A 20695-nucleotide genomic window follows, 5' to 3' on the forward strand; every position below is an offset into this window, starting at 1 on the left:
TTGGAAGAAGGCTCCCAGTCTCAAGCTTTAGAGTTTTGAGATTGATTTGAGATTAAAATTATGTGATCTGAACATATCAGTGACTTTTCTCTGAAATTAGAGTTCCTGATAACACTTGGATGCTGTGCATGTGCTAAGACCTCATTCAAAACATTCAAACATAGATTTTAGTACTGTGCTGGATTGGGGCCACCATGATAAATAAAAATGTTAATGATTTTCCAGGCTCATACTTAAAATTCAGTGGTGGAAGTTTGCAAACGGATTGTGCAGATTGCCAAATTAGGTCCAATTACTCAAATTTAGATGAGCTTAGCATAAAACATACAAATGTGTTCAATGCAGTATTCTGCTTAGGTCTGTGATTTCATTTCACCAGGCTTATATTTGCATGAGTTCATTAAAATTGGTTCTATTTCTTTTTTCCCTTAGCATCGCTTTGAAAAAGTGGTATTTAAGCTGGGGAAAAATAGTAAAGAACAGACTTGTAATTATAAAACGAAGCTAACTGGAGTCATGAAGCACTGCTGTGGTTCATTCTGTCAAAAAGGGAACTGGAGAGCTCATTACTGAGCCCAAAGTTCAAACTGACCACTCTTTATTGAAGGTTCCTGGTGTATAAGTCAATTAATTGCAACCTTCTACTCCATGGTTACCCAGTCTCTGAAAAAAAAAAATTCCACTTCAGCAAGACTGCTCTTGGTTTGTATTCTAATTAATATTTATTTTTCTTATTAAAAATAAGAACTTGAGCAAGGAAGCTCCTCTTCTGTTTGTTAATCCTTTTGGGGAAAAAAAAAAGTCATCTCAGCCCAAACAAATGAGAAAATCTCCAGACAGACTAAAGGCTTTAATGAGGTTGTTACCTCTCTCTAAAGCCACACGACCCTTTCAAAAGGTGATGGCCTGGCATCTCCTGGAACATGGAGACATGTCTACTTGTCTGTATTAATGGCTTTATTTATTGTTGTATAGGGTATCCAAATGTCAGAATAATATTTATGTTTATTTAGAAATATCACTTAGTGCTCCAGAAAGCTACGGTTTGTTATTTGGAAGTTATTTTATCTAGTTCATGGTCCAGATGTGAGAAACCACACTTACTTTGCATGCAAAACCACTTTTTGAAAAAGAGCTGTAATACAGCTCTACACCCCCCATATGTGTATCTGCATTGGCATAAGAATGAATTATCCATGCTGTGAGTCTGAACACTTTTAAATAGCAGTTTAAACAATACTCTCCAGCAGTCTCAAAGAAGCCCTAATGTTTATTTGGTAATGAGCTGCTTAAAAGTGTATTATGGTATCAAAACAGCAACTTTGTAATCGAGATTGCAGACTGTGTTTCCACTGCAAGCAGGTTCTGACAGTCTGCTCTTGCTCAGCCTTCTCCCCAGAATGGGTTTCAATTTGAAATTCCTTGTGTGTGATGGGAAGAGGTTGTTCCCAGTCCCTGTCTGCTGAGGATGACTGCCCAAGGTGTTTCCTCTCATTCTCATCTTTTGTCAAGATGTAGTGATTTTGCTTTTGAAAAAGCGTTCTGGCTCTTGGATAAAATGGAGTATGTCAGAAATTGTTTAGTATAGGAGAAAAATATTGTTGTTTGGTTGACTTCCATGACAGTTATGCAGGTGTTTTCAGAAGAGTGGGATTGTTTGCAGGATGTAAAAAATTCTGAGACAAATCCTCTCTGACCTCGGTAAACCATGTAAACCTTAGTTACCGCTGGGTGTGGTAGCTTAAATACCTTACTGGAGTCATAAAATTAGCCATGAAAATAGAATCTGATCTCTGGAGAGTCCAGAGTGCCCTATTTCCCCACTACCTCCCAGTACAACACCCTTAATAATCAGTGTGTGCTGGGTCTGCCTTGGTTAGTGCAGCCCCTTTCGGCGTAGGTGCTCCCGTGCCGTGTGCTTCTCCCGCCTGGAAGGGGGAACAGTGGCTCCATTATTTGTGCAGTGATTCCTGGTGAATGCTAACATTGCAGCCACTTCCTCTGAGTGCCCTGGTGCTGTCAGTGTGAGCTTTCGCAGTGGGAGATGTGAGTTTGTGGGGAATGCAGTTACATTTTATGTTTCCACGCTGTCACCACCAAAGCAGGCAGGGCAGCCTGGGCAGGAGCGTCTGGCACAAGTGGTTCTCAGTTGCTTCCTCCGTGAAAGCTGTTGCTTATTCATTTCATTTGTTTCTCTTGCTGTATTTTGGAATAAACCCCCCTAGAAAATACAGCCCTCCAAGTGATAATTGTGTGAAGTTTTGAGGCTAGCCTCAGTGGCTGAGCTGTGAAACAGGGAGTTGTAAATAAGGACTGCACTTACCCTTGGACAAGTCTGGAATGAACGTTCCAGCCTTTTCACTCCGTCTGTCACTTCCAGCCATACAATCAGTCTGAGTTGCCTCATCTAAAAAAACTATATTGCTAGTTTTGACGTGCCTCCCAGGACTGCAGGTAGCCTTCATGGACCAGCAGCGTGCCCTGGCTGCCACCAGCCCCCTCCACGGGACAGCCTGGCTCCCTGGCTGTGCCCTGCACTCAGAGCTGTGATGTATTTGAGTTCAGTGGGAGCCAAGGTATGTGACACCTCTGAAAAATGAGCTTTATATCAAATAGACTGTTCAAGCACTTTATAAAAATGAAGTCTTTGGGCTTTCCCACTTAAGACACCAAACTGAGGCACGGGAAGGAAAGCCAAAGAAAGAGGCAGCTGCAAAACTCAAGCCTTCCAATGTTTGAACTGAGATTGCTCTGCCAGGCTGGTGCCCTGCTAGAGAACCAGGGGGGACAGTAAAAGTAAGCAAAAAAAACAGTCATTGAAAAGAACATTTTATCTGGATTCTTCTAAGCGGACATGCTTTGAGGTTTCTCTTTGCCTTTGAAGGTCCGAAGGGACTCCCATCTGCAGCTCATTCGGCCAAAATTCATGTGATGGAGAGCAATGTTACCTGAAAACCAGCTTTTGTTGTGATGGAGGTATGGGGGAGGAGATATGGCCCATATAGCATGACATCTTCTGGGTGTCACCTCCTTCACAGGGAAATACAGGACATTTCATTTGTGGGGACTGGCTTGCTGTATGCATCACCCTAACTTGTGTCATGCTGTTTTGTGCTATTCCTCCATGAGAAGGCTCTGACCTGATGTCAATGAATTAACTCAGGAATCTCTCTCTTGTGTCTTACACCTTGAGATTTAGCAAGCATTACCTAAATTTGGATTGCAGGACTTGAAATACTTCTTGGTCTTCCTGTTTAAGTGAGATGCATCAGGGCCATCTGTTTTTCCTCCAAATTTATGCAGAAGTGATGCTGCGAGACCCTGCATTTCTAGAGAAAGAAATCAGGGCCATCAGTGTTGTGCACAGTAGAGGTTGGCCTAATTCAATTCAACTTAGGAGGTAAAATACTGTGAGTTCTCTTAGGTTTGTTGAGAAACCAAGTTAAATGTTTACATAACATTAAGAGTTTACATTTATGTTAAATGTTTGCATTTAACATTAACACAACACTCAATCTGTGAAGCTCTTGGAGTGTGGCTTAATGGCCAAAGCCCAGTAGTTCAGGTATGTAGGTGATGGTTGCAGATATGTGTTTCTGACCTTCTTCTGTAACCTTGGGATGCTTTTCCTTTTCTGTAAAACAGGGATAACAATACATCTCTGCTATAGCAAAGTGCCTTTAAGCAGCCTGATGAAGTGCTACATACAGCCAGGCCAGGATAAGAGCCTTTATCTGCTGTGTCAGTTATTCCTGTTCTAGGGTGGCTGCTGGGGGAGTAAATAGAACCTGTTCCTCTCTGTTACAGGAGTGCCCAAGTTCATGTCTGCTCTATATTTAAACATGCAGTTATATGTTTTAAGACATACTTCTTTACCAGGTTTGTTATTAAGCACATGTGCCTTTAATAGTGTTGTTGGGACCATAAAGTTTGAATGCTGGATGCTGGAAGGGGAGAACAAGGAAACCTTTTAACCTGCACGTTATTAGAAATCCATTTCAGATGATCCCTGTGGAAATGTTGCCGATAGCTTTGTTTCTGAAGGCAGATAGTAACTAGTCGTGATTTTTCCAGAAAGGAAATGCTATGAACTGTGCAAAGCCTAATGAAGGGGAAGTGGCTGATTTATTGCAAACAGTTACAGCTTTCTGATGTTGCCTGGATTTTATGTTAATCTTGTTGTGTGGACTGTGTGTTGGGAATAATTGAGAAACATGGAGGATTGAGTAGCTTTTGTAGTCCATAAATTATTGCCTAGTGAGTGTAGGTTATAGTCTTGATCAACTTCAGCACCAGTTTCTTTTATAACTTTTCCAGAATTTTAGCCACTTTAATATACTAAGTTATGATACATAATAAAGTTCAGAATAGAATTGTGTCCTATAGAAGATTGCTTCAAAGGAGGGGCTCCTTTAAACCTGAAGAAGAGAAGGACAGGAGGAAGCAAAACATTAAAGAAAACCCAGTCTATGTAAAGTGTAAATTCTCTCATTTGAATTCTGAGCATATGTTTCTTTAGATATAAAGACATACAATGGCAACAGCAGTGCTGTATTTCCTGCTATTGCAGAAACTGGGAATGCCACATAAGACCTTCCATGCTGGGAATGATCAAAAGCCTCCCCCAGGTTTTTGGCTCATCCTTTGGTCTTAAAATGCCTTTTGAAGACAACATATGTGGAAGAAGTAAGAGCAGAGGACAAGGTGCCAAGGTTTCTGCTGTGATGCCCGAGCACCACTGAATTCCCGGAGCAGCTGGGTGCAGGGGGAGGTGAGCACCTTTGGGCATCCTTTGAGGTGCCTTCCAAAGCCCTGCCTGTGCTGCAGGATTGTCACCAGCTCCTTTTGTTTTCCTCCCGGCCTTTCCAGGAGCAAATGAGCAGAGAATTTTGCATAACCCATAGGTTATCTCTCCACAATGACTCCTGATCAGAAAGAGGCACCATGTAGCTCCTAAATAGCTATTTTATGAGAGTTCTGCTATTTTATGAGAGTTCTGCTGCAGTCTTTTAGGAGGGAGCACAGCAGAATATACTGAGCTTAAATCTGTGCCTGCAACATCATTCTGTATAAACAGGAATTAACACATTCAAAAGGGACTCCAAAGGTGCATTATGTAAATCAATCCTAGATTTCAGAGAAGATTGGACTGTGTTAAATATGATTTTGAACAGTAAAATATGTGTTTCGTACAGAAGGTATGTGGTTGTGATAATTGAGATACTCTTGTCATATTAACTTGAATTCACCATCTCAGCTAAACTTTGAGCTTGACAACTTCGGCTTAAAAAGAAAAAAAAAAAAATCCATGCCCAGCAAAAGAAAGTTCATCTTTTCTGCTTTCTACACAGAAATTAATCTTCATATGGCATATTTCTAGTATCACCCAGGTAGCTGGGAAATCCTCCTTTTTTCTTACAAAATTCAGAGTGTTAGAGGAGAGGACAGGATGGGCGTGGATTTATGCTGCACCAAGCACAGCTCTTCTAGATGACAAGATGCTGGGTGTTTAAAAAGGTTTCCTAGAGAGCTCAAGAAACAAGAGCTTTATGGTACTGAAGCATGGAAATTTTTACCTACTCTATGAGAGGCCCACCTCTAGACTTGAGAGAGAGCTGTGCAAACAGACTTAAAAGCTGTAACACTTAAAAGCTCTCTTTTCTTATTTTTTAGTGTTTTATTATTTCCTGCTGAGTTGCTATGTAGATGTAAAAACATGTTCTGTTACAGTGCATGTATTTTTATTAAACCAGAGTCTTTCTAATTTTTCTGTGCACCAGTGCAGAAGAAGGAAAAGCTTCAGAGGGCTTCTGCTGGGAATGGCCTCCGTATCTCCAGATGGGCTGTGATGAATAAAGGTTGTGTGAGTTTGTAACAGCTGAGGAGTCCCACTGATGTTGGTTCTAGTATGGCTTAAATTTAAAGTTAAAGCTTAAACTTACAGCTTGTGCATGTTGGCCAGCAGATTTAGAGCTTTCACTGGTTTTTATTCTTAGTGTAGTGTGGGGTAGCCTGAGAAGGGCACATTAGTCACAGGTCAGAGCTGTGCTGGCTGTGCAGACACTCAGCATGAAATCAATATGCAAGACTGCCAACAAGATATGATGCAAACTGATGTAGACAGGAAGGGACTCTGTGAAACGACCTGTTGGACAGTAGCTGGTGGTCCTGGCTCCTTGACAAGCCACTAGCTGCCAGGAGGGGCCTTGGCTTCCAGACCATTATGGACAAAGAAGGCTGGGAAACCACAGTGGGGCACGGATCACCATCTCTGCCCACCTGTGTTACTGTGAGCACAGGAGTAGGACGGATGGAGCAAACACTGCAGGTGGCAGGTGGATGGAATGAGATGTCAGTGGATATCCTACAACGTAAAATAGCAACATGTAAGAGACAAGGGCACGTGTTGACTTAGTAAGGTCTCATACTGACTAGTGTTTAAAGACCTCTCTTTTTAGAAAAGAGATTCCACTTTGATTTTCTCAATGGATTCTCTTTGAATTTCTCAGTTGCTGTGATCCACGCCTGGGTTGATTTTTACTGTGAGGGTGGTGAGGTGCTGGGAGCAGGTCCAGGCGGACTCTGGATTCCCCACCCCTGGCAGTGTTCAAAGCTAGGTTAATAATGCCTTGATCATCCTGGTTTAGTGGGAAGTGTCCCTGCCCATGGCAGGCATGGTTGGGACTAGGTGAACTTTAAGGTCTATTCCGACCCCTCTAGGTTTTATTATTCTAATGATTTAGTTGGGCTCTCAATGAGCTTACCACAACTCTCTTGTAAACTCAGAGGCAGCAGAAGCAAAGGTAGAAAGAGATTTCGTGCCATAGCTCTACTTTTTCATTCCTTCTGCTTGAGGGAAGTTTGGATTTTCTCCACCTTTCACCCTTGGCACTCTTCCATGTTGTTTTTAATTTCAAAGCAACATGATGCTTTTTGCTCAGCTGGAAGAGTTGGCACATAGTTCTTTTGTGCAACTGAGACAATAAACTGCTGTATTAATCACTTCACACAAGGTAATAAACAATAGCAGAACTGTTGCTTTTCCCTCTCAGGTTTCTACTAAAATAATCCAACTTCCTGAAGGCCTTAGAAGTGGGATTATAAAACTGGATTTAAGGCTCTGTCTTTCCTAGTGTCTTCTGCCCGACCTTACACCACGTGGGATACCAAAAATATAATTGGCAGTGTAATTACTAAAATGTGTTCTTATTTGGAAGCAGGATTGTAGACAAACTTTGTATGTCGTGTACCTGGTGAAGTGTGGTTTAGCTGTGGGGAAAAGAACACTCCCTGGCATCCTGAGCCATATGGCTTTCTGTGAGATGTTGCTAGGTGCAAGCCTTTCTTCTCTGGCAAGATTAAAAGGAAAAAGGAGCTAGGATTGCCCTTTGGGGATGGTTATTGATAGGATGTGAGAAGCCCTGCAAAATTCCTCTTCTCAACATTGCGTATTCTGCTAACAGTACAAAGCATCGAGCACACACCACAGCAGACAAAGGGAATTTGGAAATCACAGGCCCAGACCAGCTTTTCAAAGCCATGGGTTTTGATCTTTTGAGGCTGACACTGTTTTACTGTCCTGCCCACTGTTGTAAACACCATTCTGGGAAAGCACAGCAGGAACAAGGGTTTCAGAGACACCACATAAAGGTTGCAGGCTGGTGGCTTCCCCAGTGTGCCCGAGGAAGATGTTGCATTCTTTTCTTCTTTCTCTTCTGAGGGATGGGAGACCCATGTAAAGCCTTTGTCAAGAAGATGTTACAATTAGAGGGTGAGCTGCAGAAAGTGAGCGTGGGAATGCATTTAGCCCAATGCATAGGCAAGGAGAAATTACTTTTCCTCCTTTATTTCACCATATTTAATGGCACAGTTGGTCCAAGGGGGACTTTGCAGTGAGGTGCTGCAGCACAGCTGGGCTCTGGGCAGTGCTAACTGCTGGTAGCTGGATTTTGAAAATCTCAGAAAAACTCACGTTTTGGTGTTTACTTTAATTTTTGAAAGCAACAAGAGTTGCTTGCTGGGATTTAAATACACTTAAAACAAATGCCAGAACAGAGCAATATTTCAGGTTAACAGCTAGCAATGCTAGTGGCTATATTTCTGTTCAGGGCAAGCAAGGCACAAAGCAGGAGTGCCTGAAAAGCAGAAAGCCACAGCATTTACAGTGGAGAAGGCTGCAGCTTTCCCCTACTGGGACATGGTGCCCATCAACTCAACAGCTGTTCTGCTCTGCAAGGACACTGCCAAGGTTATTAGTGTCTACAAATTGAGTGTCTTGCTGATGATCTTTTGTGAAGTATTTAATTTCTAGGTGAAGGAAGAAGGAGTGAATAAATTGCTTTATCCCTTGTCAGAGCTCTTATTTATGGAGTGCAGTCATTTTGCTCCCAGTTTGGGATTGGCTTCCATATTTTTTAATTACAAAATTAAAATATTCTAATGATTAAATTCTGCTCAGGAGCAATAGCAATCTCAAATGTTTAACAAAAAAAAAAAAAAAAAGAAAGAAAGAAAAAAGCCCATACACTAAGTTTCAATGTGGGTCATGTACACATGAAGTCTATTACAATTTGTTAAAAAACAAGGTCACTTCAGTATTTCAATATTTCAAGGTGTTTCTGCAGGATTTCTCTGGCCTGGTGTTCCCAGATTCACCAATATTGCTACCATGAGGGAGAGAAAATGCCAGAGCCTCATGGAAAACTGTTAAATTCTTCAAGGACTGGCTGCCTGGAGTAGAATGGGCTTTGGGGAGATTTGCTTATTACAGAAGCCTGCATGATACTTATCTCAGTGAATTGGGCAGGCAGAATTGTAACAGGATCAAGAAGTGATCCTGAGCTGATTCTCAAGTGCTTTGGGTGTTTCTTCACTGTCAAAATCTACTCTTTTTTTCAATGTCAAACCGTGATTTTCATTTTCTTGAATATCACTCAAAATGCATGAGCTGTGAGCATAGAGTTGGCTTCCTACACAGTGAGAATTACATATGCTTATGTGATTTTTTTTCATTAAAAACAATGGTGGGAAGATTCAAAATTCAGAATTCATAAGAGACTTCTTAATAAACACAGATGCAACCCAGAGGACAAGATTTTTCCTTCCAAATTGTATCAGTAGGAATTTTTTAAAATAAAACTTGACCTACATTAGCAGTCCCACCTAAAATAGCATACCTTGCAGGTGATTTTCATGTGGTTTTATTTCCTAGCAGATTAGTGTGCTGATGGCAGAATTTCTTCTTTAATAATGCAACAGAAGTGCAAGGCAGCAATGGTAACTCAGCTGCCGAGGCAGAGCCAGAGATGCAGTTGGTTGATTCAGTTGTTGGAAGAAACCTGGAGATTGGAAGAGATGGCAGAAGATGCTTCTGTCTTAGGTGGAGAGAGAACTGTCCCGTGGCAGATCATGGATGTGTGACTGGGGAGAGGGAGGTGATGGAGAATGTACCAGTGAATCTGAAAAAAAACCCTGTCCAAGTTGGAAAGAGTGTCCAGAGACACAGGAGCAGAGGTGGAGGAGGGAGAGGAGGGTGGATGCACAGTCTCAGGTAGAGGATGAAGAAGCTGAGTCTGTCAGGTGAAATACAGAGGGATTTACAGTGATAAGGAGGGACTGACACCAAAATTCAGGGCCACTGAGACAGCCAGGCTGGTGACACTGGGGTGATGATGCTGAGTGGGTTATGCTCTGAGGCAGCATTCATCTCACCTGACTTCAAACATCTGCATCAGAGCTAATGCTCTAGAAGGCCTTTGAGGCCAGTGCAGGTGGATTGATGCCCCTGGGGCTCATCATGAGGTGGCTGCTGGCCTGAGCAGTGCCCTGGTTTGCCTGGTTGTGTCTGGTGGCTGAGAGCACAGCACAGGGAGTCTGAAGCACCGGCTCAGTCTGAGGTGTCTGCACTGCCAGAGGAAAGCTGGGTGAGATCAATGCCACCCCAGGACATGACCCAAGCTCCACTGCACCTAATGATGGGTGGACATTAGGGGACTTCACCTTTGTCAGCAGCAGAGATTTTAATGGCAGCACAGCAATAGAAGAGGTTTCCAGCAGATACAGCTGAGTGGCTGCTCTGAAAGCACAGTCCTTTGGTTGGGTGCCCACTGAGTGCTAATAAGGTGGCTCGGGTTGCATTATTTCATGAGGTTGTGTCAAAGGCTACAGAAGATCTTGTTAGTAGCTGCAGGAGGACTATGATATATTCTGATTTTGTGTTCCCTTCTCCCAGAGGAAAACAGTAATTTAGTGCTTTTCTCATGGGAACCAAACACTGGAATAAACTCTGGGGTCATGAAATCCAGTGACCCTGTTCCCTCAGGCAACACATAATATCATCCCTTTCATAAACTGATCAAATATTTGATCTCACAGAAACCCAGCAAACTACAGGTTATGCTGACAGAAACAAAACAAGCTTTTGTAGGGGAGAAAGAGGCATTGCTCTATGCCTTTCCCTAGCTCTTTGTTTCTTGTTTTATGCACTGTGGTGTCAGTACTCAGGGCTCTACTAAGGCTGTAAATATAGATTTTTAAGAGAGGATTTGGGTTTGTTTAGTATTTGAACATCTTTGTGCTCTCTGTGGTAATTCTCACCTATCTCCTTGTGGCTTTGAAATGGCAGTTGTGTTTATAAATGGCTTTAAGATAATTGATGAAAGGGGTGATTTGCATGGAGAACAAAGTAGTGCTGAAACTTCACCGGAGACCTATCCACACCTTTTGGTGCATGGGGAAATGTAACATGAAAAGGGGAAAAGGTTTTTTGTTGGGTTTTTTCCCTCCACTTTTCTTTGTTCCTGCCCATTGAGGATGCCCATGAAGCACAACTGTTCTATTCCCAAGATGATTTTAAAGAAGTAATCAGTTGGTCAAAAGGATAAATAACCTGTATCAGGTTAAGTAAGTGGAATAAGGTCCCAGAATTGATATTCCCCATTATTATAAATGACCTTTCCTTATCACCCTGGAGAGGCAGCTAGCTGGCTTCAAGGGTATGTCCTTGCAGGAAGGTTGGGGTACACATCCATGGGTAATAGAGCTGGAAGGTTAGAAACAGACCTAAACTGAACTGAGAAATAGATGTAAAGATCTACTGAAGGTTAGAGCTGATCATGTAGCTTTCTGTGTGGGTTTTTGGGTCAGTTGGTTGGTGGTTTTTTAAATTTTTAGTTGTAGAGGAATTGAGCAGTTGCTCACAAAACAACGAAGAGGAGAACTCATCAACTGCCCACAAGGAAATTGAATGAAGTCCCGTATCAAATTTATTTATTCATTTTAGGGTATTTACCGTAAATAACCTTTGTAAAGTATTCCAAACCTCAAAAAAAAAAAAAAAAAAAAAAAAAAAAAAAAAAAAAAAAAAGAAAGAAACTGGGAAAACCTCTCGGACTGGGAAGCAGCCAAACTTTCCCAGCAGCAGATTTGGCAAGAGCCGAGAGCTGGTGCTCTGGGAAGCGCTGGGGTGCTCCGGCGGGGCAGGGTGAGGATGATGAGGATGCTCCCCCCGCAGGAGCCGCGATGGGCGGGGGCGAGAGGCAGCCGCGCTTTGCGCTCCCCGCTCCGCATCCCCCGCGCATCCCCCGCGCCTCTCCGCCGTGGGGCTGCCGCCAGCCTTTTGCAGGCAGAAATCCTCCCAGGCAGCAGGTCCGCATTGGCCACTCCTCGCCTGTGAAGGGTTTTCTCGCCTTCCCTTCTCTGCTCGGCGTCGCTCCGTGCGCGGGGCTGGGCGGCTCCGGGCCCCCCCCGCCCCATTCGGCGCTGGCTGACAGAAGATGATGATGGATGTCACGGCTGGGAGCAAACAGCTGCTGATTTGGTTATTACTGTTTCATCTCCTAACCTTTGGGAGCATGATGGGAATACTCATTCACCTTGTCACGCTTTAATGGCATTTGGCGCGGTACTCCCCAGGAACAATGGAGGAGTGGTGTTGTACAGAGGTAGTTTAGAAATTCCTGGTCCTGTTCTTTGTGCTTATTTACAGATACAGGGAGAGAAGGGGAGATCTTGCTGTGTGGAGGAATGGAAAATTCATCTGTTTGACTGGGAGCAGTTACAGACATAGATGTGCAATATGTTAATAAAGTAATTGTGCTATGTTGCTATAAAGAGGATGGCTTCATTATAAAATTCTTGGTTTAATACTGTCATTACAGCAGATGTATAGCATATGAACTAATTTGCATGCAGATAAGGAGGCTCTGACAGCTTGGTAGCATAATTACTGCATAGCATACAGCTCGCTGGTGCTGGGAGCTGAAGCTGTTACTGGAGGGGTGCTCATGGGACTAATTACATTGGCTTTGTTAAATTTAAAATAGTGTATAGGCAGGAAAGAGACCCTTCTCCTGTGCTCCATGGTGTTGTGCACAGCAAGTCACAGAAGCCTCGAACTGCTGCAGCCATTTTAAGCCATGCAAATGTCTGGCTCTCAGCACTTCCCAGTGTAGTGGAGTCGACTCGCATTTAACCAGGGTGCCTGTATCAACTTGCAGACAAAAGGTTTGAAAACTCTGATATTTTTGTATATTAAAACTCCAGCTAGGTCCTTTGGATAAGTGAAGAAAACTGTAGCTGCAGTAACTTTGTTTTGTTCAGTCTCTGATGGAAGTGGATGCTGAATGGGTGAACTCAGGCTGCTGAATGGATTCTCCCCCCTCTCCTGGCTGCACCTATTGCCTTGCTTCATCACATCCGCGTCTTTGTGATTTGTCTCCACTTAGTTTCAAACACATTTCTGCTTCCTTTTTTTTTTTGTCTTTGCTTTGACTGTGTCTGCAGTTTTTAAAGATCTTATTATTGAGGTTCCTTTATGGATTTCAAAATGTTTAATTCATTACTAAGTCATTATAAACTGAAGGCATTTTATTTTCCCGGGCAAATCGAGACAGTGCCACAGGAGATTATTTCCCCCCCTGCTACTGTCAGATTAGCTTGCAGAGAAGGGAGGAATTTGTGAATGCACAGTTGACTTTGATTATGTAAGCTAGAAACTGGCAAACAGTATGGATTTATTTCAATTCCACTTACTTTAAAAAGAAATACATATTAAATTGTGAGTGCCTTCGGGCATCAGACAAATGGGAAGCCAAGCAGAAAGTGTGTCTTCCTCCCTGACCTCTCCTGCAGAGCAGTGGGTGATGCCAGGTAGCTGGGCGGACGGAGCTGCAGCTTGTGCTGAGGAGTGGCATGGTTTTGGGGAGGATGGGAAGGAGACAGGGGCTGGTTTATAGCCAGGACTGGGTTCAGTGCCCTCAGGGAGGGGAGAGGCTGCTGCTGTGTGTGGGGCACTGTGGGTTCTCACTGGGATCTTGCTGGGATCAGCAAAGGGAAGCACCCTTGTCCCTGCCCTGGCAGCGCGGGTCCGGGTGATGCTGGGGCAGGTGCTGTCCCATCCTGCTTCCATCAGCTCCCAGGAGGTTTTACCCCTGAACCCATCAGAGCCTGGCCCTTCTGCCAGGAAAGCCCTTCTCCCATATCCCTACCTGCTGCCAGGATGAAGCTGGATGTGGAGCCATGCTCCTAAAAATCATCATCAAGGGACTGCTGGCACACTCAGCAGCTCTGTCCCATGCCATGGGACATTGTGCTCCATTGCCTTCACAATTCCCTCCCTTCAAATAAATGCTGCAACTCCCACTCTATCTGTCTCCACAATACCCCATGCTAAACAAATATTAACTTACACTTCTTTCTTTTGTGCTAAATATTTACCCAGGTATTTTATTTTGCAAAATTTGAGCTCATCCTTGTATGATCTGCTTGCATTTTGTTAATCTGAGAATATTAATAGCCTGCTGGCATTACTGCTAATTTGGAGTTCCAGCTGTGGAGTGAAAATAGTAACACATTTTTGGAATGGTTTTTTAATCTTATCAATGTTCATTGGGTATTTATTAATAGTAATTAGAGCCAGTCATAGTGATGCATTTGGATTTTTTTTATCAATCAAACAAGCAATATGTTGAGAGGATGATTATTTAAATAGGAAATTTAATGTAAATATGTAAAAAATTAAATATGGTAGGAGAAACAGTAAAGGAAAACACTGAAATGAATTTCTGGTTTTCCACCAAAATTCTTGTCTTGTTTGATCCTCCCCACCATCTCCCAAAGCAAAGCTAATAAAGGTGGAAGAAGGGAAAGACCTTATACTTCTTTTTAAAAAAAAAAAATTACTCATTGAAGCAGTTCTAATTGGCTTTTTTCCATATGTCAGAGATTTCAAGGCAATTTTTTGCAGGTTATTCAGTTTTAATATGCACATGCATGTTGAGATATTTTTCTCTTTTTTTCCTTCATTTTTGGTGGTGAACTTGAGTTATATCAAAGGGGTTTGGTTTTTCAAAGGCCAGAAACAAACAGAGTTCTTTTGAAAAGCAGGGCTCTGTGCTCTCCTGACTGGGTCTCAGTCACGTAATCAAACCTTTCCAGCCATTGGTGCTGCTCACTCCTCCAGATTAATGTCACAATGCACCTTTAGGACAAGTCCTGAATGAGTCCTTTAGGTCTCTTGCAATCCTGTGAACAACAGAAAGAGTAAGAGCATCTCTGTGGAGTCATGACTGGACTCTGTTGTTGTTTCCTTACCAACTCTGCTCCTCTGTTTATGCTCTTTAGGCCTGCTGTTGCCACTCAGGAAACAGATTATCCAGCACTTCTCCATCTTCCAGCCCAATCAGAGATTTCTCCTGAATCAGCAGTGCTTATTATCTCCAACTGTACATAATTATGGTAGAGAGGTTGCACCACCATAACTGAATAATGTCAGCATTTCTATTACAGCACCATACTTTTAGTGTCCTGAAATGGGGATATAAAATCTCACTTTAGCTTTATAGTCCTTCCAGTGGTGAGAGATAAGTGTGTGCAATCAGCCTTTAAGCAGTTAAAGAAACCCATAAAAAAATTCCTCTTTGGGATGTCAGTTGTGTAAAAGCTTGTTGCAAGCTGGGGTTTAATGCACTTTTTGCAAAACTATTAAGCACCTGAAGCTAGCAAAGGGCCATGAAAATATCAATAATGCACAAGCACAGAATGATCTGCAGGTTGCTGCAACAAAAGGAAAAAAAAATAAAATATGTGGGCTCCAGTTTTAGCAAGTCTGCCAAAATGTTGTGAATATTTAAGGTGAGGAATGACTCCTGCAGAGCTGTTCTACTCCAGGAAACATTTGAGTATACATATTTAACAATCTATTAGTACAGTTGTATAAAAACCTTTTATATATAGTTAATCCTTTATGAAAATGGTACTTGACATGTGAGAGGTCAGCTTTTGCAGTTGTTTTTCTTTAAGTTTTTTGTGGTTTTGGAACTCTTTTTGAACCCTTTTTCTCACTGCCGTCTGCTCTCCTCCTGTTACCCCCTGCCCTGTTTGCAACACCATGAACTGAAGGCAGGAGGTTGGCATTAACCAAGGGCTTCTGCAGAATGAACCAGCCTGATTTCTTAGAAACATTCAATATGATCTTTTTCAAACAGGAGAAGAGGGTGAGAGTTCATCCCTGTTTAAGAACTCGGATGGAAGTTCTGCCTCATGCTCTGCTGCTTATCATATTCATGCCAGCAGAGACCAGTGATGATTGCAGCGCTCTTTCTGAGTTCTGACACACTTCTAATTATAGCATACACTGCTGTAAACTCCAGAGGTGATAATGAAGCCCAGACCCATGTGTCAGCAGAGCTTTGAAAGGGTAATGCATTCCTGTTCTGCTCTACTGGTCCTTATTTGTATGTTTGCAGGCACCTAGACTCCAGCAATGATGCCTTCCTTGTTTTCACTGAGCCAAGAGGTGAAACATGCAGAGCAGTGGAGATGTGTAATTTTATCAGGGTAATTGAGTATTAACTATTTGCATGTCCTTTGAGAGATGCTCAAGGAGAGGGGCAAGGGCAGGAAGCTTTTCATACAAGGCTTTGTATAAACTTGTTGCCCAGAAAGCGTTGACAGGTCTTTAGCACTTTGCTGTCTGATGACAAAGTCTTTCCACTCCTGAGCATGGGGTGTAGGAAATGACTGACCCCTGCAAACCAGGCTCACTGCTAGAGCACAAACCAGCATTCACAAAATCAGGATGTGCACAGAGTAAGGGAGGGACTGCACTGAAGATGAGTGAAAAGACTTTTTGAAGATGAGTGAAAAGAAGATGAGAAAAAAGATCACTTTTTTCCAGAAGTGATAAGCATAACTCTTCTGCTCTCTTGCACTTACCTAATTGAGGTGTGAACCTATCATGCAAACTTTTACATATTCTGCTCTTAATCTTAGCATGTGAACCAAGCTAGCTCTCAGAGAGGGAGGTAACCAGCTTTGCCCTTCCTTCAGGTTCTCCAAGCAGAAAAAAAAAATAACTTTCCAGGCTTCAATCACTAGGAACACCTTCATGTCTGGATGACCTGACAAATGAGTCCTGCTTCTTACCTGCAGATGAATCAGTGCAGTCTGTGTGACAGATTTGGCCTTCCATTTCCTTTGCTGGTGACAAGAAGTTTATCTTGAAGCAGATCATTAGGGTGCAGAAACTGGTGTCTTCTGTAGCCATCACTACTTAGTGGAAAAAGGAGATAGAAGTGGCCTTATGGTCCAACGTGGGAGGGCTGTCTCCATCTGACTTCTCCTCTGTCTTTGGTGAGAAGGTTGGGACCTTATCCCAAGGTCCCAGGTACTCTTTTGAAAGATGGAGTCACTTGACTCTTGTGCATGTGTTACCTGTGGTCCAAGGGTACCAGAAACACCTGTAATGATGCAGTTTCAGTCTCCAGGAGAAACAGAGGCTGTCCCTTGCCTTTGCTGTGGGGTAGAGGCAGTTGAGGAAGACAGAAATTTAATTTAGCAGAGGTATAACAGGGAGGAAGGGAGGAAGGAAGGAAATCAATCACATCACCATGGTCTCATGCTGTGCCAAACCAAGAAACTGCACCCCTGTGCAAAGCAGAGAGTTGCAGATCACGGGCCTTTTGGTTCATCCATCTCTTTCTGCCTTTCCAAATACATACTTTCAGTTGCGTGTTACCAGCTCTCATTTGCCTGGACCACGAGCATCATCCGCGGCTGTCTGCAAGGTTATACAGAATATAATTTAAAACCAGCTGGTATTGTTTAAACCCAAGTGCAGCCTGCTGCGGGCTGCCAGGCTGTGCTGCCCCGAGGGCTGTGCGCGGCTGAGCCGCAGCCGGAGGTGGGGATGTGCGAGCGGCTCGGGGGCGCTCGGAGGTGAGCAGGGGGCGGGAGCCGCGCTTATCTGGGTGGGAAGGCAGCAAACTTTTAAACCTTTAATCTGCCAGGCGAGTTTATGTAAGCCTGCCTGTGGAGGTGTGAGGGTCACCGGGCTGCGGCTGCCCCGGGGCTGGAGGTGAGCGGGGCCGCGGGGGGCTCGGGGTCCCGGGCACGGAGCAGGGGAGGCGGCGGCAGCCGGGAGCTGCAGGGAAAAGCGGAGGCACAGGGAGGGGAATTGGCGTTTCGGAGTGTTCCTGTGTCGTTGTGAATACACGGCTCTGTGGAACCAGCCCCCCGGGACTGTGTCCTGGGAATGCCGGGGTGGAAGTGGGAAGGAAAGCTGGTCTGACCGGGGAGTGGGGAGGGTCAGCGGGGTCCCCGTCGGTCACCGGGGCTGCTGCCGTGAAGGGCTCGTCGTTATAGATCACCTGTTATTATCGATAACAAACGTATTGATTATAGAGTTATATATGGCAATATAGAACAGTCCTATATAGAACGATTGTATAATGATGTATAGAATTGATATAGAATTTATATATTCCAATTATTAAATGCAGAGCTGGGCTGGGTGGAATAGTGCTGCCCCGGCAGTGAGTCCCACCCAGCGCCCTCCTCCATCCCTCCTCCATCCCTATTCCTCTCCCAGCCCTGTTGGGCTTCCAAGATCTTGGGCGAAGAGTTTGGGTCTGGGTAATGCCCTCAGGCACACAGTGGGATTGTTGGAGTGTCCCATGCAGGGCCAGGAGTTGGACTCGATGATCCCTCCCAACCCAGGATATTCTGTGACTGAGTGTGTGGCTCTGTCTGTGCTGCTAAGTGTTGACCGCAGGTGTGTAAAGGTCCTTGGCTGGATTTGAAGTTGAGTGTTGCTCGTAATCCAGACGCATGATCTCTTGCCCTTGGTAAGATGCAGCACCTGCCCTGACAAATCCATAAATACTTGGCTGCTGAGCTCTGTCCTCGAGTGACTGCGGCGTAGGTGTGCACTTTGTAAAAACTCATTTGAAAGAGACCTGCCCTAAACAGATTAATGAGTTGGCTTGGGTACCTTTGAAAAGAAAAATCCCCTTCTACCAGCGCACTTTACAACTCTGACATAATTTACAACAGTGTTGTCCTCTTGAAAATTCTGCTACATGATTACAGTGTTGCCAGTTCTTGTGATTTGCAAACTTTAGAGGAGACTTTGAAGGAGGTCATTTAATCCCAGTTCTCTACCTGAAGGCAGAAGCAGCTTTGCCTAAGCATCATCCATGAAAGAAGTGATAGGGAGTGTTATTTTTCTGCTCTTCATGGTTTCAAAGCCACTGACCACTTGTAGCAACTAGTGCAGAGCCAGTTCTCCTGCAAACTTGAATTTTTGATGTTGAACTCTCTCAAAATCTACCTGTAAGTGCTATAGTTTTTACCTAGGCATTCAAATATCATGCTGGGAATCTGAAGTCCTTTCCATGGGAATAGTGTATGGGAAAATAGGTGCCATCAGCACTCTACAAAGTTACTGGCCTGTGTAACACAGAGTATACAAAATAAACTACTTACTTTCCTCTGCCCTACTGTTAGGCCTGGGAGGAAGAAAAGCAAGCCCTGAATGTCTGAGAATAAGCAGCTTTATAAATCCAGTTCTATAAACATTGTGACCATTGCTACCTGACTAGCAGGCATACCACTCTAGATTAATTAATTATTATTTGTAAATTCACACGTTGTAGTAACTTGTAGTCATGGTTTCCAGTGACATGAGGAGGGTAAGTTAAGGGTCATGAAATAGTACCACAGAAAGCCTGTAGATACTTTCAGCACGTGAGCTTTCTTTGGGTCTTCTCATGGGCACACCCTGCACGCTCCCACTGATCCCATTGGGAATGTTTGCACACAGCAAGTGGGGAATAAAGCAGGAAATCACTCACTTGTCCATTCGAGAGGCTGTATGGACAGCAAGAGTCACAGCTGCCACTGTCTGCTGTGAAGCATTCCTCCTGAATGACCCTGATCTGTGTGCCATGGATGGAAAACACCTGCTTAGGTCTGTGGTAGCCAGAGCCTCTCATTGATCAAAGCATGTTTCTCGAAGTTCGACTTTTTAAAAGTGTGTAAGTTCACTGTGCATTTATCTTTCAGAAAAATTCCTAATCCAAGCTGTGGCTGATCAATGGTTGCATTAATTATGCACAAAAGGGTCAATTCTACCAGCCTGGTTCCCTTTGAATGCTGCTTTACCCTGGGAGGAATTGACTTGCATTATGCAGGTCGGACAAATTCACCTCCAGTCTGAACTTCTGTAAAAGTCTCCAGGGAAGGTCAAGTTTCTGTTATTTTCAATAATAAATGAGATTTCCCATTGAGTAAAATGATCCAGGAAATCAGCTTCAGCTCTCAGAATAACAGATTTCTGGTCTCTGATGGAGGGCTGGGAAGAAATGATAAGAGTTAGAAGAGAGATGAATGAATCTCTCCAAGCTGCAGGTTTTACAAATCTAACCTAGTAGAATTGGCTCCCAACACAAGTATTATTAACTTTTTATTTGTTTTGAAGGTTGTCTCAGAGTTGTGATTTTCAAATACTCTTGTTTACAGTCTTATCCTATCTCAAGTAAAATTTGTAAAGGTGAAAGACAGCTACAACAATAAAAGAGAAGATGGTATATGTGTGATAGACAATGATTTCTCACAGCTCACAGGAATGTCTTCCCTTCTGCATGTTTTTCTGCCAAATGGGTGTTTGGAAGCGTTAATGATTGCGTTTTCCCCTTCAACTCTGGAAGTAGCCTAATTTGGCTGAACAGTCAGAGGGGAAAAAAGAAATAATTAATGTGATTCATTCATCTAGAAAGTGTAAAGGAGAATTTAAATGGCAATAGTAGTAGAAAAAATGCTCTAGTGAATGTTTCAAACTTCAGATTTTCTGTTGAGGTATGAAGTGATCTGAAAGGAGTGAGTGGCAGTTCATCAAAAGGATGTGTGTTTTCTTCTAACACTGTTTTATTGGCCCTTTCCAGTTATTAATCTCAAAATTGCTAAAATACATGGCATAATGGATGGTTGCTGTTCAGAGCCCTAATTTACTTTACTGCACAGTCACTGTGGGAAAGTGCTTTAGCTACTCTTTGGCTCTTTTGTATTGCCTGGAGAAAGAATTTTCCCCATGTGTTTTGCTCCAGAAGTCATCTGTTGTTTTTCACTGTATGCACATAAACAGCTCTTGCCATTATGCCGGAATATTGAGTCAGCAGTTCCCTGTGATGAAGCCATCACCAAGGCCCGTCACGTTTATCTGCACAGATCAGCATCACGGGGCAGTAATGCTATTAACTCCCAAACATTGTCTGCTAGCCACAGAGCTGTGGGACACCAGTGACCTTCTGCTTCTTCCTTCCTAATCGGCTCTGGGCTTGGGCTGCCAGCTTGGCTCTTCTGTGCCTCTATAACCCATCTGAAAAACGGGCACAGTTTCATCTCCCCACCTTGCTGG

At 43.4% G+C, this 20695-nt stretch overlaps 1 protein-coding gene across 29 annotated transcripts in view; it reads left to right on the plus strand.

Annotated features, from left to right (window-relative positions):
* MAGI1 (membrane associated guanylate kinase, WW and PDZ domain containing 1) overlaps positions 1 to 20695 on the plus strand; it is a 335310-nt gene that overhangs the window by 215776 nt on the left and 98839 nt on the right. Inside the window, exon 1 of one of the 29 annotated variants that reach the window (XM_038149668.1) lies at positions 17292 to 17356. The exons of the other annotated variants lie outside the window; for them this stretch is intronic. The gene's annotated coding sequence lies outside the window, so the exon portion shown is untranslated. Of the gene's footprint in view, positions 1 to 17291; positions 17357 to 20695 lie in introns of those variants that run through there. 29 annotated transcript variants of the gene reach the window in all.

This window comes from Motacilla alba, chromosome 12, assembly GCF_015832195.1.
Source record: "Motacilla alba alba isolate MOTALB_02 chromosome 12, Motacilla_alba_V1.0_pri, whole genome shotgun sequence".
In the NCBI taxonomy this organism is placed as follows: Eukaryota; Metazoa; Chordata; class Aves; order Passeriformes; family Motacillidae; genus Motacilla; species Motacilla alba.